Source organism: Capricornis sumatraensis, chromosome 4, assembly GCF_032405125.1.
Source record: "Capricornis sumatraensis isolate serow.1 chromosome 4, serow.2, whole genome shotgun sequence".
NCBI classification, from domain to species: Eukaryota; Metazoa; Chordata; class Mammalia; order Artiodactyla; family Bovidae; genus Capricornis; species Capricornis sumatraensis.
Window position 1 is genome coordinate 99,911,340 of NC_091072.1, and position 12,086 is coordinate 99,923,425.

Consider the following 12,086-nt stretch of genomic DNA (forward strand, 5'->3'; position numbering starts at 1 on the left):
AATAGAACTACCTTATGACCCAGCAATCCCACTGCTGGGCATACACACCGAGGAAACCAGAATTGAAAGAGACACATGTACCCCAATGTTCATCGCAGCACTGTTTATAATAGCCAGGACATGGAAACAACCTAGATGTCCATCAGCAGAGGAATGGATAAGAAAGCTGTGGTACATATACACAATGGAGTGTTACTCAGCCGTTAAAAAGAATTCATTTGAATCAGTTCTGATGAGATGGATGAAACTGGAGCCTATTATACAGAGTGAAGTAAGCCAGAAAGAAAAACACCAATACAGTATACTAACACATATATATGGAATTTAGAAAGATGGCAATGACGACCCTGTATGCAAGACAGGAAAAAAGACACAGCTGTGTATAATGGACTTTTGGACTCAGAGGGAGAGGGAGAGGGTGGGATGATTTGGGAGAATGGCATTCTAACATGTATACTATCATGTAAGAATTGAATCGCCAGTCTATGTCTGACGCAGGATACAGCATGCTTGGGGCTGGTGCATGGGGATGACCCACAGAGATGTTATGGGGAGGGAGGTGGGAGGGGGGTTCATGTTTGGGAACGCATGTAAGAATTAAAGATTTTAAAATTAAAAAAATAAAAAACTAAAAAAAAAAAAAAGAAAGAAAAGGAACAGGTGAGCGCTTCCCCGGCACAACTCCTGAAGCCCTCTTGCTGTAACTGCTGAAAGCCCAGTGCTCTAGAGCCTGTGCTCTGCAACAGGAGAAGCCATCCCAATGAGAAGCCCGCGCGCCCCAGCCGGAGAGGGGCCCCCACTCCCCCAGCTAGAGAAAAGCCCGTGAGGCAACAAGGACCCAGCATGGCCAAAAACAAATAAAAAGAACACATGATAGGCACAGTTCGTGTCCTGTTTCCTGGTGTTGTCAGCCCCTGAAGCTGTGGCAGACATCTTAGAACAGCGAAAGAGTCATCAGCTTTGGAGGAAAGCCCAACATGATGAGGATGACAGGACAGAAAGATGGAAGGAAGGTCTTTGAGGCACTGAGCTCAGGTCCTATCTCCATATTGTTACACAAAGTAGCAAATGTTTGTACAAGTTTGAATTGGATTTTCTTTTACTTTCAGCCAAGAGCATCACAACTGATAAAAGCACATTTCAGACTCAAGAGTAGCCAATCGCTCAGCTGACCAGTTGGACACAGAAAAACACAAGGAGTCCATCACATTAATGCCAAGAATGGAGCTAAAGTCCCCGCACTTCTGCTAAAATTTGGAAAAGTTAGTACCTTGGAAAATATCCCACTTCCTTAAAGAAAAATGTAGACCTTGTCACCTTGAGCCTAAACAGCATAATAGGTGCTTTACACCTCATATTACCTGTCTGGCTACCCCTATAATAAACTAAAGAAGAAGCCCCCAAAAATCATAGATCTAAAGTCAGAAATATATACAAATGCTTACCCAGAGAAGCGTCATCATCTCTTGTATCCCTCCCACTCTGTTCCCACCCTCCCTCTATAGGTAAGTTTCATTAGTTTCTGGTTTATTCTTCCAATGTACCTTTTTGTAAAAAAATGAGCAGATACAGGTATATTATATCTCTTATTTCCTACCCCAAATGTATCATACCATTTATTCTTTTTTGCTCTTTGCTCTGTTCACTAAACAGTAAATCCTGAAAATCCGTCCACAAAAGCTGCCTCATACTCTCTTATGGGCATAGGACTCTATTATGTGCATTTGATCTGTCTCCTATGTATACATATTTGCGTTAGCTCCAGCGTTTTTCAATTACAAGTACACTGAGATATCTAATCTTACACGTGTGTAGTTTTGTATTGTTAGAAATGTTTCTTCAGGATAAATTGCTAGTGAATTGGGTCAAAGGGTAAATTCACATGTAGTTTTCTCAGACATTGTCAAATCCCCTTCAAGACCAGTACTATATGATTTCATTTATATGCAGACTCTAAAAAAAGACAAATGAACACATATAATAAAACAGAAACAGAATCATAGATACAGAGAACAAACAGGTGGCTACTAGAGGAGAAGTGGGTGGAGGGAAGCAAGAAATAGATGAGGGAGATTAAGAGGTATAAACTTACAGTTGCAAAATAAATGAGTCATGAGTAGGAAATGTACAGTGTGGGGAATACAGTCAACAACTAAAGACTATCTTTGTATGGTGACATATCATAACCAGACTTATTGTGATGATCATTTTGAAGTGTACAGAAAAAAATCACTATGTTTTGAAATGGAAAAATATAATGTTGTGGGTCAATTATACTTCAAAAACATACAAACAAACTTATAGAAAAAGAGATCAGATTTGTAGTTACAAATTGGATGAAAGCAATCAAAAGGTACCAATTTCCAGTCATAAGATAAATTAGAACAAGGGATATAATGTACACCAAGATAAATACAATTAGCAGTGCTCTATGTTATTTGAAAACTGTTGAGAATTAATCCTAGGAGTTCGCCTAATAAAATTTTTTTTTCTTTTTTCTATTTAATTTTGTACCGATATGAGATGATAGATGTTCATTAAACATACTGTGATCATCATTTCATGATATATGTGAGTCAAATCATTATACCTTAAACATATATAGTGCTGTGTGTCAATTATTGGGTTTCCCTTGTAGCTCAGATGGTTAAAAAAAAAAACAAAAAATCTGCCTGCAATGCAGGAGACCCTGGTTTAATCCCTGGCTCGAGAAGATCCCCTGGAGAAGGGAAAACTGGAAGAAAAATTAAAAATAAAAATATAATCAGTTATGATGTTAAATTAACTAATTAAAAATTTAAAAATACAATAACCATAACCATCATTCATATCTATTTTTACATCCTAAAATTGATACTTTTCCCAAAAGAATTTTAGGTGGAAGCCCACAGAACTATAAGCAACCTTTTCTTTCATGGTTTTCATTATGTGGATTTGGAACCAAGTGGATTTTCTATTGGATTTTCCTCTTTTTTTTTTTTTTTTTTTGGCATCTATGCTTTGGAACAATGCGGTTGAAAACCTACAAAAAGGCAAGATGCATGTCCAAAACATGTAGTCAGTCTGGCTGTCACCCTGAAGCAGGCTATAGCAGAGATATGCCCTGAGGATAACCACTCAAAGTTAGACCCACACATCCCTGTCATTATATTGTCTCAAAGACTAGCTGTTGTGTTTATCTTCCCAGAAAAGCGTGTCTTAACTTCATTCACATATTTTCATCCTGTAAGAAAATAATTTCCACTTTTGGAAACTTTGGCACAGAAAACCAAGGAAATACTAAATCTATGGCTGTGAAGCTAAATGTCACCAAGAGATACAGCAAGAAGACAGCACATTGCAGATGTTTCCTGAGTCTGATAAATGCACGCGGCAAATCCTGAGAAGCTCAAGGATGTTGAGTGAGCAGAGTGAATAGAAGGCATAAGCCTTTTTTTTCCTCATAGCTTCATTTTATTTTTTTTATTTTTAATTGGAGAATAATTGCTTTACAATGTTGTGTTGGTTTCTGCCATATAACAACACGAATCTGCCTGAGAAAACCATAACTTGAAAAGACACATGTACCCCAGTGTCCATTGCAGCACTATTTATAACAACCAGGGCATGAAAGCAGCCTAAAAATCCATCAACAGAGGAATAGATGAAGAAGGTGTGGTATATGTATACAATGAAATATTACTCAGCCATTACAAGGAACAAAGTTGAATCATTTGTAGTGACGTGGATGGACCTAGACTCTGTCATACAGAGTGAAGTAAGTCAGAAGGAAGGCACAGGCTTTTAACCTTCACTGTGTTCTTACCATCCTCAGAATCCTAGGCAGCAAAAAGCACATCTGTCAATGAACAAAGGGCGGGCTAGGCACTAGTGGTAAAGAACCCACCTGGCGATGCAGAAGACGCAGGAGATGTGAGTTTGATTCCTGACTGAGGAAGATCCTCTGGAGAAGGAAATGGCAACCCACTCCAGTATTCTTGCCTGGGAAATCCCACGGACAGAGGAGACTGGCCGGCAACAGTCCATAGAGTCGCAAAGAGTCGGACACAACGGAAGTGACTTAGCACACACACAATGAACAAAACTTGTGGAACCAGCCACAAGGCATAGCTCCTTTTCAAAGGAATCGAGCAACTCATCAGTGTCTTCCTCTTCCACCTCCTCAAAGCCACTTGCCTGGCTGGCTGTCAAGGAAGGGCCTCCAAGCCAGCAACCAGGACAGGTGGAAGAAATCGCCCTGCTGTTATCCGAGCACCTTGCCCTGTGTATGCCACACCTCTTCAGTCTCTGCGCTCTCTCTCTCACTGTTGACCCCCACTTCCATTGCCTGGTATTTCCCCAAGCCTGCTGTGGTCCTCTCCTACCCAGGCTGACACAGGCTGGGTGGCACACTGGAAACAGCACAGACTCTGGACTGAAAAACGTGGGTTTGGGCTCTTAGCTCTGCATTCATGAGCCTTACAACCTTGGACATACCATAATAGTCCTTCCAGTTCTCAGTTTTGTCGTCTATAAATGGGGATAATAAGATCTACTTTGTAGAGTTGTTGTAGAATTAACAACAATGGTTTTGGTATCTGACACATAAGTAGCCCAATAACTAATAGCTGGTAGTAATGGTGGTAATTGAATAAGGAGAGAAAGAACTTCAGCTTCCTACCTCAAAGGGCTACCCTGGTGGCTCAGCAGAAAAGAATCTGCCTACAGTGCAGGAGACGCAGGAGATGTGGGTTTGATCCCTAAGACAGGAAGATCCCCTGAAGGAGGGCATGGCAACCCACACCATTATTCTTGCCTGGAGAATCCTATGAACTGAGGAGCCTGGTGGGCCACCATCCATAGGGTCGTGAAGAGTCAGACAGGGCTTAGTGAGTGAGCGCACAGGTACATAAAAGCTCCACGGACTGAAGACTGGAAAGGTATCTTTATACTTTCTATTTTTTAATATTTTAATCTGTGCTTCCTCAGTTTAAAAAGAAAATTATCTTAAAGGTCTTTTCCAATATTAAAATTGTAGTTTTAATGGCAAAAATTAAACAGATGTCTACTAAAGTCCTTTTATGTGCAGAGACGGTCACGTAAAATTTCTCTAGGTGAACCAGATTAAATTAAGAACTGCTGAAAAAAAAATCTTTAGATTTTCGTTTTTTTCCTTCCTTCACAATTTCTAGGCAGTGGCGTCACTACACACACGATCCAAAGGAGCAGAAGTGGCAGCCACGCGTCTATGGAATAGGTCCTTGGGCCGCTGAGGCTCTCTTCTTATATGTATATTAAATAACGTTGATGCCTCAAAATTTTGATTTCAATGCTTCATTATTTTCTAAACCTTTGGCTGACCCTCAAATCACTAGGAATCAGTAGCTATCTGATGAAGACCGTCACCTTCAACAGTGCACCCTCCTTCCAAGGAGCTCATTGGCAAAAGAGCAGGCTGAGATGGTTGCCTTCTAGCTTCAGTATCTAGGAAATTCATTTCACTGAAACGGATTGAGTTCAATGCAACCCAGCTAAGTGCTCTCCTGAGTACTGTGATAGCTTTTGGTGAGAGATAACAAGCCTGTCACTTCTACTCTGCTTGTCTCCACTGAACATTACCATCTGCAAAGGTTTTTAACCTGGGCCATGAGATGTGTTTTGGTGGGTTCATGAACCTCTTGAAATTGTGTTCAGTTCTGTGTGTATATGAATTCTTCTAGAAAGAAGACCTGCAGTTTTCATCTCATTCTCAAAAGGACCCCCAGAAAGTGAAACCACTGACATAAGAAATTAAGAACTGGGAGTTCCCCGATGGTCCCATGGTTTAGACTCTGAACTTGCACTGCTGGAGGCGTGGGTTCAATTCTTGGTCAGGGAATTAATGTCCTGCATCCCATGCAGTATGGCCAAAAAAATGCATGAAACTGGGTGAACTTCGCTGAACTTCGCTGGTGGCTGAGTGCTGAAGAATCCGCCTGCCAATGCAGGAGATGCAAGTTTACTGCCTGGGCTGGGAAGATCCCCTGGAGAAGGAAATGGCAACCCACTCCAGCATTCTTGACTGGAGAATCCCATAGACAGAAGAGCCTGGCAGGCTACAATCCACGGGGTTGCAAAGAGTCCGACATGACTTAGTGACTGAACGAGAACAACAAAATATGAAATTAAACAGTGGGAATTAAGTAGTGCCCAACCTGCTGTCTTAGTTTTCTATTGTGCTATGTTGCGCTTAGTCATGTCCAACTCTACGTTTTTCTATTGCTTCAGTAACAAATCACCAAAAATTTAGAAACTTAAAACTAATTTATTATCCTACGTTCCATCTGACATGGTCTCTCCAGGTTAAATGAAGGTGTTGGCAAGGCTGCAATCTTTTCTGGAAGCCCTAGGGGAGAATGTGTTTGCTTGATCATTCCTGTTGTTGGCAGGATCCACTTCCTCGTGGTTGTAGAACTGAGGCCCCCACTTCCTTGCTGGCTGTCATCTGGGTGCTGTTCCCAGCCTCCAGAGGCTGCCTCTTGGATGTGGCCCCCTTCCTCCATATTCAAAGCCAGGGTCTGAGTCCTTCTCAAGCTTCAACTCGCTCCTGCCTCTTCAGTCGCATCTCTCTGACTCATTTTCCTGCCTTTCTCTTCTCCTTTTAAAGGCTCATGTGATTACAATGTGATTACATTAGGTCCATCTGGATAATACAGGATAATCTTCCTATTTTAAGGTTCATAACCTTAATTCCCTCTGCAAAGTCTCTTTCGCCACATAATTTAACATGTTCAGACACCAGGGATTAGGGGGTCATTATTTGGCCTACCACACCTTTCCACCCACATTTGTGCTTCTTTTTTTTTTAAGTTATTTATTTTAATTGGAGGCTAATTACTTTACAATAGTGTAGTTGTTTTTGCCATACATCAACATGAATCAGCCTCGGGCACACATTGGTGCTTCTTGCCCCATTCCAGTCACAGAGAAAGGAGGACTGGTGACCGGCCCCTATGCAAGGTGTCCTTCAGCAAAGTGTGATGCTCTCCTCAACAGCATCCAGTCTTCTTTTAGTTACTAATTAATGAAGCACCACCTAAGCCCCCCTGCCAAAAGATTCAGTGAACTTAGGTCCTGACAGCACCCCACTCCCCTTTCTCCGAATACCAGGTTGCTGCTGCTGCTGCTAAGTTGCTTCAGTCGTGTCCGACTCTGTGCAACCCCATAGACGGCAGCCCATCAGGCTCCCCCGCCCCTGGGATTCTCCAGGCAAGAACACTGGAGTGGGTTACCATTTCCTTCTCCAATGCATGAAAGTGAAAAGTGAAAAGTGAAAGTGAAGTCGCTCAGTCATGTCCGACTCTTAGCGACCCCATGAACTGCAGCCTACCAGGCTCCTCCACCCATGGGATTTTCCAGGCAAGAGTACTAGAGTGAGGTGCCAGTGCCTTCTCCGGAATACCAGGTTAAGATGTCCAAATCTCTACCTTTTCTCCTCCTAAAAAAAAAAAGAATTTCACTATACTGTCCAGAAAAAATATTTAATAACATATATTCCTTTTATGGTCCAGTGGTTAAGAATCCGCCTTCTACAAGGGTGGGATGATTTGAGAGAATAGCATTGAAACATGTATGTTACCATATGTGAAACAGATGACCAGTCCAAGTTCAATGCTTGAAGCAGGGCACTCAAAGCTGGTGCTCTGGGACAACCCAGAGGGATGGGATGGGGAGGGAGGGGGGGAGTGGTTTGGGACGGGGGAACACATGTACACCCGTGGCTGATTTATGTCAATGTATGGCAAAACCCACCGTAATATTGTAAAGTAATTAGCCTCCAATTAAAATAAATTAATTTAAAAAAATTTTTTAAACTATTGCCAGGGGGAAAAAAAGAATCCACCTTCTAATACAGGGGACATGGTTTCCATCCCTGGTTAGGGAAAGACGGTCCCACGTGCCCTGGGACAACTAATCCTGTGCATGGGACTATTGAAGCCCCAGAGCTCTAAAGACCACGCTCCGCAACAAGAGAAGCCTGCATGCTTTAACAAAGAACCCACGTGCCACAACAAACCTCCAACTGCAGCCCCCCTCAAAAAAGTCCCTCTAAATTGTTAAAGACTAATAAGCAGTCACTCTTCTCTAATAACATAGAGCAAAAAAATAAAATAAAATTGCAGAATTATTTAAATCACATAGAAAATTTATTACTAAATGTGAATTGCATTTAAGCTGTGTCGAAGGCCCATTAAATGCTGCTCAACCTTGTCCTCTTCGTTTTGTTCTTATCATCAGCAATCAATCCCAATCACTTGGTTGTACCTTGGGGACTACCATTAATGCCCTCTCCCTTCTAGGGGGTCTCACCTTTTGATCCAGACCATCAGCCCCAGCTCAGCTCACCATCTCCAAGAGATCACTATGTGTATGCCAACTGTTAAGCTTACATACCTCCACGGAAGGAGTTTGCATTACAGAGATACCGGTGGCCTAGACCACTTTCAACTATCTCCTTTATATCTGGCCCAGGTATTGTCTACCAGCATCTTTGGTTTTTAGAAATACTCAGTGTGAAAAAAAAAAAGGTATTGGGAATAATCATCTTCACAGAATAGATGTGAAGATGTGTTTTCTCTTTATTTAAAACAAGATTCAGCAGCCAATCTAAAAATTTATGAAGAAATAAAATCATTCAGATATTGAAGACTGACTTGCTCAAAAACTCTGTCCTCTCCCTCTCTCACAAGTGTGTGCATGCACGCACACCCCTTAAATAATTAAAAATGTTTTGTTGCTGATAGACTGTTTCAAAACTCAAACGTTTCCAGGTGTTCCTTTCATTAAACCGTCTCCTGACACAATGGACAAGACCCAACCCCAGCTCCTCTACTGGGTGTGCAGGGTCCAGGTGGAGAGGCCAAGAAATCAGAAAGTATTTCTTTCATTTTTTTTTTTAACTTTGTGTGTGTGTGTGGGTTCCATCAGGTTTCCACATGTAACATCATGCTGTCTTTGAAGGGAGATGGCTTCACTTCTTTATTTTTTCGTTTAATTTTCTTTCTTTCTTCATTTATCTATTTGGGGTTGCACTGGGTGTTCATCGCTGTGCTCGGGCTTTCTCTAGTTGTGGAGAGCAGGGGCTACTCTCTAGTCGCCATGCATGGGCTTCCTACTGTGGTGCCTTCTCTCGTAGCTGAGCACGGGCTCTAGAGCTTGGGCTCCAGAGTTGTGGAGCACGGACTTAGTTGCTCCACAGCATGTGGAATCCTCCTGACTCAGGGCTTGAACCTGTGTCCCGTGCACTGGCAGGTGCACTCTTAACCACTGGAATACTAGTTAAGTCCCAGGAGGAATTTCTATATGAGCAATTCTACTAAACTGCCTAAAAAGAACCATAAGAAAGTATTCTGAGTCCCCAAAGCACCAATCGTTTATTGTGATTTATTTCTTTATCCTAAATAAGTATCTAAATAGGCAATTTTCTACATACGTCTGCCTGCTTTTTAAAAAAATATATTTTTATTTGCTGCACCAAGTCTTAATTGTAGCACGTAGGATCTAGCTCCCCATCCAGGGATTGAACCCAGGCCCCCTGCATTGGCAGCACAGAGTCTTCGCCACTGGACCACCTGCATCCTTTTTAAGGGGCCCCCCAAATTGTAATCTGCCTGCAATGCAGGAGACCCTGGTTCATTTCCTAGGTTTGGAAGATCCCCTGGAGAAAGGAACAGCTACGCACTCCAGTATTCTGGGCTGAGGAATTCCATGGACTGTATTCCATGGGGTGGCAAAGAGTCAGACACGACTGAGCGACTTTCACTTCACTTTCCAAATCGTAGAAACTTCAGCCCCACAGAAACTGGTTCTGCTTCTGCTCACCTTATCACAGGCCCTCCCTGCATCCACCAACCTTCCTTCATTCCTCACCCCCTCCCCAGCCCTCCTTTAGCTGTGGGAACTGCAAGGGTGAGAGATTAATTTAAATATGATTTCTAGCATTTATTAGCTATGTGGCTCTGAGTGAGATGTTTAAATTAAGTGGACTTCATATCCTTCACCTGTTTTTGAGGATCAAAAATTTTTGAGGATCAGAAATAATGGGTGAAAAGAGCCCACCGAGTTGCTGGGCAGTGGGCCCTGAATTTACATCACCTAAAACTTTCAACTGTGTGGTGAATGGAGACAAGGAATACAGACTGCACTCAAGCCAGGTAAGTTTCACAAATAGCTCTAGTCATTACACTTACCTGTCAGGACTTATACATCATCAAGCTCTTAGCAGAGTATTGGTTCATGTTGGACCCTCATATTAACCATCTGAAATCTGTTAGTCACCCAGTCATGTCCAACCCTTTGCAACTCCATTGACTGTAGCCTGCCAGGCTCTTCTGCCCATGTAATTCTCCAGGAAAGAATACTGGAATGGGTTACCACTTCATTCTCCAGGGGATCTTCCCAACCCAGGGACTGAACTCGAGTCTCCTGCATTTCAGGCAGATTCTTTACTGTCTGAGCCACCAGGGAAGCCCACGTTAACCATCTCTGGGCCCAGTTCTGGGAGTCTCATCCTTTAGTAATCCCTAGATCGATTTCTTTGCCTTTTCTGCAGGTACCCAAACTCTTCCTCAGAGGACTGCCCCTCCCAGGGCCTCTTTATAGAGTGCTTCTGCCCCAAACCTGTATTTTTATAGCTTGGGAAAAAAATACTACTTTTGCTGTTCCGCCATGTCTTCACTTGTTAGGACTATTATAACAAAATATCACAGACTGAGTAGTTTATTAACAACAGAAACTTATTGCTCACAGTTCTGGAAGCTGGAAAATCCAAAATTAAGGCACAAGCATGGGTGAGTGAGGGCCCTTTTCCTGGTCCACTCTGTCTTAACATGGTGGAAGGGGCTAGGAATCTTTCTGGAGTCACTTTTTTTATATATAATTTTATTTATTTCTGACTGCACAGGGTCTTCGTTGTTGCACAGGCTTTCTCTAGTTGCAGTGCCCCAGGGGTACTCTGGTTGAGGTGCTCGGACTTCTCATTGCAGTGGCTTCTCTTGTTGCAGAGCACAGCTCAGCAGCTGTGGCGCATGGGCTTAGTTGCTCCTCAGCATGTGGGATCCTGCTGGGCCAGAGACTGAACCCATCTCTCCCAAATTGGCAAGCAGATTCTTTACCACTGAGCCACCAGGGCAGTCCTGGAGCCACTTTCAATAAGGCATCAATCCCATTTAAGAGGGCTTCACCTTCATGGCTTAAGCATCTCCCAAAGTCTCTACCTACTATACTAATGGGCTTCCCAGGTGGCTCAGTGGGTAAACAATCCTCCTGCAGTGCTGCAGACACCAAAGATGCAGGTTCATTCCCTGGGTTGGGAAGAACCCCTGGAGGAGGGCACGGCAACCTACTCCAGTATTCTTGCCTGGAGAACCCCATGGACAGAGGAGCCTGGCAGGCTACAGTCCGCAGGGTCCCAAAGAGTCGGACATGACTGAAGCCACTGAGCACATACACACTATACTAATACCATTACATCAGTCATTAGGGTTTTGACAATTGAATTTCAAGGGTACATTCAGAGCATAGCACTCCCTTAAGCTACTTCTTAAGGATTTCTGTATAGTCAATTATTCTTTTAATATTCACTGAGCATAAGCACAGGATATTTTGCTATGCTTTTAGGAGAAAACAAAGGAAATAAGACAAGACCTTTCTACTTAAACAGGCTTAGAGGGAATAAAATGGATTCAAAATTACTACAAAGTTAGAGTATGTGTTTACACATACTATGTGTAAATGTGCTGTGGAAGTTCAGAAAAGTTAAAAAAAAAAAGAAGAAGTTTGGGTTGGAAGAATTAGGAATGTTGAATTGTTGAATGAAGGACTGTGTAATCTCGATCTTAGCACAGGACATTTTACTATGCTTTTAGGAGTAAACAAAGGAAATAAGACAAGACCTTTCTACCTAAACAGGCTTAGAGGGAATAAAATGGATTCAAAATTACTACAAAGAATAGAGTATGTGTTTACACATACTATGTGTAAATGTGCTATTGAAGTTCCGAAAATTTAAAAAAAAAAAGAAGAAGAAGTTTGGGTCGGAAGAATTAGGAATGTTGAATTGTTGAATG